Raw genomic sequence first — 7500 nt, forward strand, 5'->3', positions numbered from 1 at the left:
TTTCATCAAATAAAAAGTAAATTGTAGCTAAAATATAAGCTTGGGGTGCGAGCCCCTGTCTGCTCTGTCTCCTGTCACTCACTCCACAGGGGTCTCAACAGTGGGTCTCAGCCTCAGTAGAGCAACGGTGTCATATTTCACTATGACACACAAGAGTAAGGAGAGGGAGAAATGGCTCTAGTTTACAGATTAATGTTATCAGGTCCCCTATTAGCATTGGGTTTAAATCCAAAATATTGCCAAATAGGCGCATTTGCTTTTGGAAATCCTCCGCCACCGTCTAGAGTAACCAGCTCGAGCAACACATGCAACTCACTTTCACTCACAAAATTTCTTTACAAACTATTTTAAACTTTTAACTTCAGCATAAGGTTTGCTTTCACACCAAACGTTTGCGAACATAAGCAAACGGTGTGAACGGTCGGCTAGTCTGGTGAACTAGACACTGGGCTGAGGGGAATGTGAATTGTAGCCTATGATTGATTGAATGAATGAATACCGTAGCTTTTTCACTTCATCTGGGTCGGTACGTGGATCGGCGACGTCAGGCCGATACGTGATCCGTGAACCGCGTCTGGATCGGAGCCGGATCCTGATACTGGATCGGATCGGTCCCATCTCTAATTAGAATCCTGTCTGTGAGCAAAAGAACTCCACAGACTCCTGCTGGTTTGGTGGGAGCAGGCAGTGAGACCCATGATGCAACGCTTGGATTGAGGGCTTCACCTCCGACAAGATCACTCCCAAGTGACCGGGCCTCGTGTGTGTCACTCAGTCTCTCCCCAGGCCTCCTCTGTGTGTGCGACCAAAGAGAGAGAGAGTGTGTGTGTGTGTGTGTGTGTTTGTTTTGAGTCTGTGCAATTGGGGCTGACAAGAGCGAGTGACAACAACATGCATTTCTCAGTCTTGACAGTAACGGTGTAGGGTTAGGAGTGTTTTCCTGTATTGACAGTAACAGTGTAGGTTTATAGTGTTGTTTTCCTGTATTGACAGTAACAGTGTAGGTTTATAGTGTTGTTTTCCTGTATTGACAGTAACAGTGTAGGTTTATAGTGTTGTTTTCCTGTATTGACAGTAACAGTGTAGGTTTATAGTGTTGTTTTCCTGCATAAGACAGTCTGGACTTCATCAATCCTCTCCCTCCCCCCCTCCTTCTCTTTCTCTTTATCTCTCTCTCTTTTACACACACACACACACATACACACACAGACACACACACACACTCACACACACACACACACACTCACACACACGTACACTCAGATGAGCACATAATACAGTATTCTGTCTCACTTAGATGGTACACGTAACAACAAACGGCACAGATGGTTAGTTCTGAGAGCTGATCCTATATTTAGCTCCTCAGTAGAGAGTGAGACTGAGTGTGTTTGTATGAGTGTGTGTGTGTGTGAGAGTGTGCGTGTGTGTGTGTGTGTGTGTGTGCATGTGCATGTGTGCGTGTGTGTGTGTGTGTGTGTGTGAATGTGTGTGTGTGTGTGTGAGAGAGAGAGAGAGAGAGAGAGAGAGAGAGTGTGTGTGCGTGAGAGAGAGTGTGTGTGTGAGAGAGTGTTTGTGAGTGAGTGAGTGTGTGTGTGTGTGTGTGGGGGGGGGGGGGGGGTGAGTGTGTGTGTGTGTGTGTGTTTGTGTGTCTCTGTGTATTTAGCTCCTCAGCCCTTGAGGGAGATGAAAACAAAGCAGTTGTGTCTGTGTTGGCATGCCAACCCCTCCCGTCTCGCCTCAAACTGCCAAAAAAAAGTTCCGGAGGATTTGAGCAGAATTAGCGAAGGCTTTACATCATGCTCTCCACTCCGCAACCGACTCCTTTCTCCTTGTTTTTTTTTTGATGTTTGTTGGTGTGTGTGTGTGTGTGTGTGTGTGTGTGTGTGTTGAGTTTTGGTCGCCTTGTGTCCTATGGAAAGGCTCAGTGGCTATTTTCGATTGAAGTCAATTTTTCGCAGAACTTTTATCCGAAGCAACTTAGGATAAGTACTTGTAGTATGAAGAAAAAGAATGGACAGCGCTGCCTTGGGTCAAAGCTGTACAAATTTAAAAATCATAGTCCAGGTGCATAGTCAAGGGTGGGCTGGTTCATAGACTTGAAAAAAGCTAAAACACCGCACTAGCCCGGGTGGGTGGACTAGGTGGCAAGAAGCTGGCCCAGAGGCACTCTGTATAGTTAAAAGTCCTTTATTTAAATCTGGACACGCACCAACGCGTTGTCCAGAATTAAATAAAGGACTTTTAACTATACAGAGTGCCTCGGGACCAGCTTCTTGTGTTTGAGCTTTTTTCAATTCTAAGTACTTGTAGTACTTGGAGAAAACAAATTGTCTGCTGTATGTACCGGTCGTTGTCAGTAAAGTCTTCCAAAAGAACAAGGGACACTGGCATCCTCGGTGTTAGGCAGACCTGTGTGTCTGTGTGTTGGGGGAAAGTTTTCATCGTCCTTGAGAAGTTGGTAACACTTTATAATAAGTGCACACTGTAAAGCATTTATATTAAGTTTTAGTAAACTTCTTGTTCGTTTGGGTTTGATGTGTCCTCGGGGCCGAGGGGCTATCCTTTTACCACCCTGAGCCTGGGTCAGGGGTCACCCGGGCTATATATCCGGGCAGACCTCCAGTAGCCATGTCACTGTTTCGTCATCCACAACCGTCAGGCCACGCATTCCGTTGGGTGTCGATATATCGGACAGTCCTGGATGACGTGGTCTGCGGTTTGTTCCTCGGCGCCACACTCGCACGCCGCACAGGATACCAAGCCCCATCTGTGCATCCCACTCCGCACGCCAGGTGTAGTCCACCCATCCTGCCTCGCTGATGTTAAGATCTCTGCATTGCTGCAGGAGATCTTGCTAGATGAAGGGTGAGGTGTTAGGCTCTTGCTAGATGAAGGGTGAGATGTTAGGCTCTTGCTAGTTGAAGGTTGAGGTGTTAGGCTCTTGCTAGATAAAGGTTGAGGTGTTAGGCTCTTGCTAGATGAAGGTTGAAGTGTTAGGCTCTTGCTAGATGAAGGTTGAGGTGTTGGGCTTTTGCTAGTTGAAGGTTGAGGTGTTAGGCTCTTGCTAGATGAAGGGTGAGGTGTTAGGCTCTTGCTAGATGAAGGTTGAGGTGTTAGGCTCTTGCTAGATGAAGGGTGAGGTGTTAGGCTCTTGCTAGATGAAGGGTGAGGTGTTAGGCTCTTGCTAGTTGAAGGTTGAGGTGTTGGGCTCTTGCTAGATGAAGGGTGAGGTGTTAGGCTCTTGCTAGATGAAGGGTGAAGTGTTGGGCTCTTGCTAGATGAAGGTTGAGGTGTTAGGCTCTTGCTAGATAGAGGTTGAGGTGTTAGGCTCTTGCTAGATAAAGGTTGAGGTGTTGGGCTCTTGCTAGATGAAGGTTGAGGTGTTGGGCTCTTGCTAGATAAAGGTTGAGGTGTTAGGCTCTTGCTAGATGAAGGTTGAGGTGTTGGGCTCTTTCTAGAGGAAGGTTGAGGTGTTGGGCTCTTGCTAGATAAAGGTTGAGGTGTTAGGCTCTTGCTAGAGGAAGGTTGAGGTGTTAGGGTCTTGTTAGCCAGGCCACAGGATGAAGAGTAGACTTGCTGCTGATTTTCAGATGGCTAATGGTCTCCAGCGACATCTAAACAAGGTCATTATGTAATTCCTCAGCCATGGCGCGTTGTGCACACGCACACGATCTGTAATTGAGTTATTAGAAGGCCACATGGACGATGTGCCCTGCTGCCATGGCAGCTGATGTCATTAGTGTGTGCTCTGCGGGGGAGGAATGAGCATCGATCACTCACGGCCGCAGCGCTGACTGCATGTACAGTAAATAAAATCGACTCGCAACACCTTCATCAACTCTGGAGTAAATAAAGGAGGAATACGCAGATTAGGCAGAGGCAAACATGTGCACAGTGAGGCACGCACGCACACACGCAAACATGCACGCACACACACACACACGCACACACACACATACAGTACATACAGTGCATAGACGCATGTGTCGTGTCTGTATTTTATGCGTAGGGCAGCGGACCGCAGATTGTGTGTGTAATGATATTGGCTCTGTGTGTGTGTGTGTGTGTGGGGGTGGGGGGGTATGTTTATTTTGTTTGTTTGTTTGTGCGTGCGTGTGTGTGTGTGTCTGTGTAGGGGAGTATGTTCTTGTGTGTGTAGAGGTGTGTGTGGTGTGTGTGTGCATGTGTTTTTGTATGTGTATGTGTAGGGGGTATATGTGTGCATGCGTGTGTGTGTGTCTGTGTTTGTGTGTGTGTATGTGTGTGTGTGTGTGCATGTGTGTGTGCGTGCGTGTGTGTGTGTGTGTAGGGGGAGTATGTGTGTGTGTGTGTGTGTGTGTGTGTGTGTGTGTTTGAGTGTGTTCCTCCAGTCTTGTTCATTAGCAGGCCTGTGTGTTCTCAGGGGTGCTGCTCTAGTTGTGTAATGTCAGGCAACAGTCAGAAGCCGAATAACACTACACACACACATACACGCACACACACACGCACACTCACATACACACACATACACAGACACACACACGCACACACACTCACACACTCGCATACACACACATGTGTGTGTGTTCGTGCATGTGTGTGTGTGTGCGTGCGTGCATGCATGTGTGTGTTTGTGTGTTTGTATGTGTGTGTGTGCGACTGTGCGTGCATGCGTGCGTGTGTTTGTGTTTTTGTATGTGTGTGTGTTTGTGTGTGTGTGTGTGTTTGTGTGTGTGTGTGTTTGCGTGTGTGTTTGCGCGCATGCGCATGTGTGTCTGCGCGTGTGTGTGCGTGTGTGTGTGTGCGTGTGTGTGTGTGTGTGTGAAGTGTGTGTGTGTTTGTGTGTGTGTGTGTCAGGCTCCGTGTCTCCAGAGCCGATGGATGAACATCCCTATCAGGCTGTCAGGCGTCTCCACGGAGACGACGCCACTGAATGATCAGTCTGGACTGAAAATCTAAACTCTCTTCCCTCATAGCTGTTCTGTTATCTGTTGTCTGGCCGTCCTCTCTGTTGCTACTCATGTGTAGTATCTCTGAGAAGGATTTTGTTATGGTTTAAAAAAAAAAAATCAGTAAAGGAATTATAGGATTTTATTATCATAAAAAAAAAACATTAAATTGATCAGAAAATGAACTTTAGGATTTTGTTTGCATTGAATTCATTTTTCATTTTAATTGATCAGTAAAGAAGTTATTGGGTTTTAAATACTTTTTATTTTAGTGCGCACCATAAATTATGCGGTGCTTAAAATGGCTCCTGAATGGTTTACCAGACTGCAACGAAGCGTCCTTTACAATAGCATCGTTGAACACCCCAATGTTCCAGAGGCGGGGTTATCATCGCCCTCCCGCGCTTCCTATTTTGAGGGTGTCGCTATGGTAACGGGGCATGATTTATGAAACAGATGGGTATCGGGGCATAGAGGTGTTTATGAGGTTATGTTTATTATGGGCTTTGCTATTGTTTGTTTGTGTGTGTGTATGTGTGTTTCCTGACTCACAGACGCCGTTTGCCCCATTCCTGGTGGCTCAGACGATCACCACAGACAGCTGAGCTGAGCTGAGTTCCTAACGCTGAGCCTTCCTCTTTCCTTTCAACTCCCACCGCCTTTCAGAGAAGCATTTCTCTGCCGCTGGATATCGCCATCGATCAGCCTCAATGATCCAGAACAGGATCTGCCTGGGCTCATATCCTGGCTCTGATAGGGGTCTCGCTCCGCGTGACACGATCTATACCCTCAAACCGGCAACTTCAGGAAGTCTGACAGAGAGAGGAGGGAACCCTGTCTAGCTGCACTCTAGTGCCTGTGAGGCATACAGGTTCCCTGAAATGACTAATTGCAGTTGGTCTGGGTGTCTCAGAACTAATAACCATGGAGCAGATTAGTATTCACGAGGCACCATACTACTTCCCCTTGTGTATTTCAAAGTGCTTCACATTATCAGATGATTAAGCCTTCTCGCTCGCTGAGATGAGGGGGCTCATTTGGACAAGCCCTTCCCATGTACTGGTTAAAACTAATCCCAACCCTCGCCATGAACACCTTGAAACTAACCCCAACCCTCCCCACGAACACCTTGAAACTAACCCCAACCCTCCCCACGAACACCTTGAAACTAACCCCAACCCTCCCCATGAACACCTTGAAACTAACCCCAACCCTCCCCATGAACACCTTGAAACTAACCCCAACCCTCCCCATGAACACCTTGAAACTAACCCCAACCCTCCCCATGAACACCTTGAAACTAATCCCAACCCTCCCCATGAACACCTTGAAACTAACCCCAACCCTCCCCATGAACACCTTGAAACTAATCCCAACCCTCCCCATGTACAGTACGTGGTTAAAACAGAGTCCTTAGCCAGCCCTGACCCCCTCACCCCACTTGAAAATACATGATCATTCAAATTAGCTTCTTGGATAGTTTTTCCATCCCTGAAATCGAGGAACGTGTCATAAAACAGATACCTCATCCCTAGACTGTCAGTTTCAATATAATTCCAATTTATTACAAACTGAAAAGGTTTAGTTTTGAAGGTTTAGTTCAGTCTCTCATCATTAGTCTGTTGCTAGGTATCTGCATGATACTAGTCACTTGATATTTCAATGAAAATGTTCTTATTTATTTTTATTTTTTTATTTTTTATTTTTTAAAAGGCAGCGTTTTGACACCCATCACTCCTCGTCCTTCAAAGCAGACAAGCCCGTCCTCCATCCCCTCTCATCTCCATGTTCTCTGACCCTCCCGTGTTAATATCAGTATAGAGGTGAATGTTCAACATCTTGTCCTGTGTGTTCAGTCAGCATTTTGCTTGTTAAGAGCCCTGCCTCTCATTGGCCCGCTGCCAGCATGGAGGAGGCCTATGCATCACAGCAGTATGAACACCTCATTCTAGCATGACAGCCCTATGAAACACATCAGCATAACGTCACAACAGCTGCACTAAAGTGCATTGTGTTGCCTCTGGGTATGAAATGCGCTATACAAATAAAGCTTTGATTGATTGATTGATTGATTGAACAGCGGGGAATAACTGAGTTATTCAGAGTGAACTAGCAGTCTAGTGAGTCTACATTTCTGCCTAATAGTAGTGGTAGTAGTAGTAGTAGTAGCAGTAGTAGTACTGTAGTATAGGTATTTTTTATCCTAGGGGGGGAATTGTGCTGTTACAGCATCAAAAGATCACAAAGGAGATACACATCTCCACAAAATATGCAGAAATATAACAGTGCAAATAAACAGTGTATTAATCAGTAGTAGGTTCCTTAGCATGCCTAGATTGTGCAAACATGCCTAATGTGTGATTCAACTGTCAATCAAGTACAATTTAAACATTTAGCAGATGCTCTCATCCAAAGTGATTTACAATTATGAGCTAGTGTTGGGATTAAGTACCTTGCTCAAGGGTACAATGGCAGGCAGTGATTGTGAACCACCAACCTTTCGCCACTAGTCAGATGGTCAATCCACAGGCAGGTAAATATGTAATACAAGACTTACAGTATGCTGGCTAGG

The 7500-nt window shown here is 46.1% G+C and overlaps 1 protein-coding gene across 1 annotated transcript in view; it reads left to right on the top strand.

Annotated features, from left to right (window-relative positions):
- The window catches only part of bsnb (bassoon (presynaptic cytomatrix protein) b), a gene marked incomplete at both ends in the record, with an annotated part of 82983 nt that overhangs the window by 57934 nt on the left and 17549 nt on the right, over positions 1-7500 (top strand). The gene's annotated exons all lie outside the window — the stretch shown is intronic.

The sequence above is a fragment of the Borostomias antarcticus genome (assembly GCF_949987555.1).
Source record: "Borostomias antarcticus genome assembly, chromosome: 11".
Lineage (NCBI taxonomy): Eukaryota > Metazoa > Chordata > Actinopteri > Stomiiformes > Stomiidae > Borostomias > Borostomias antarcticus.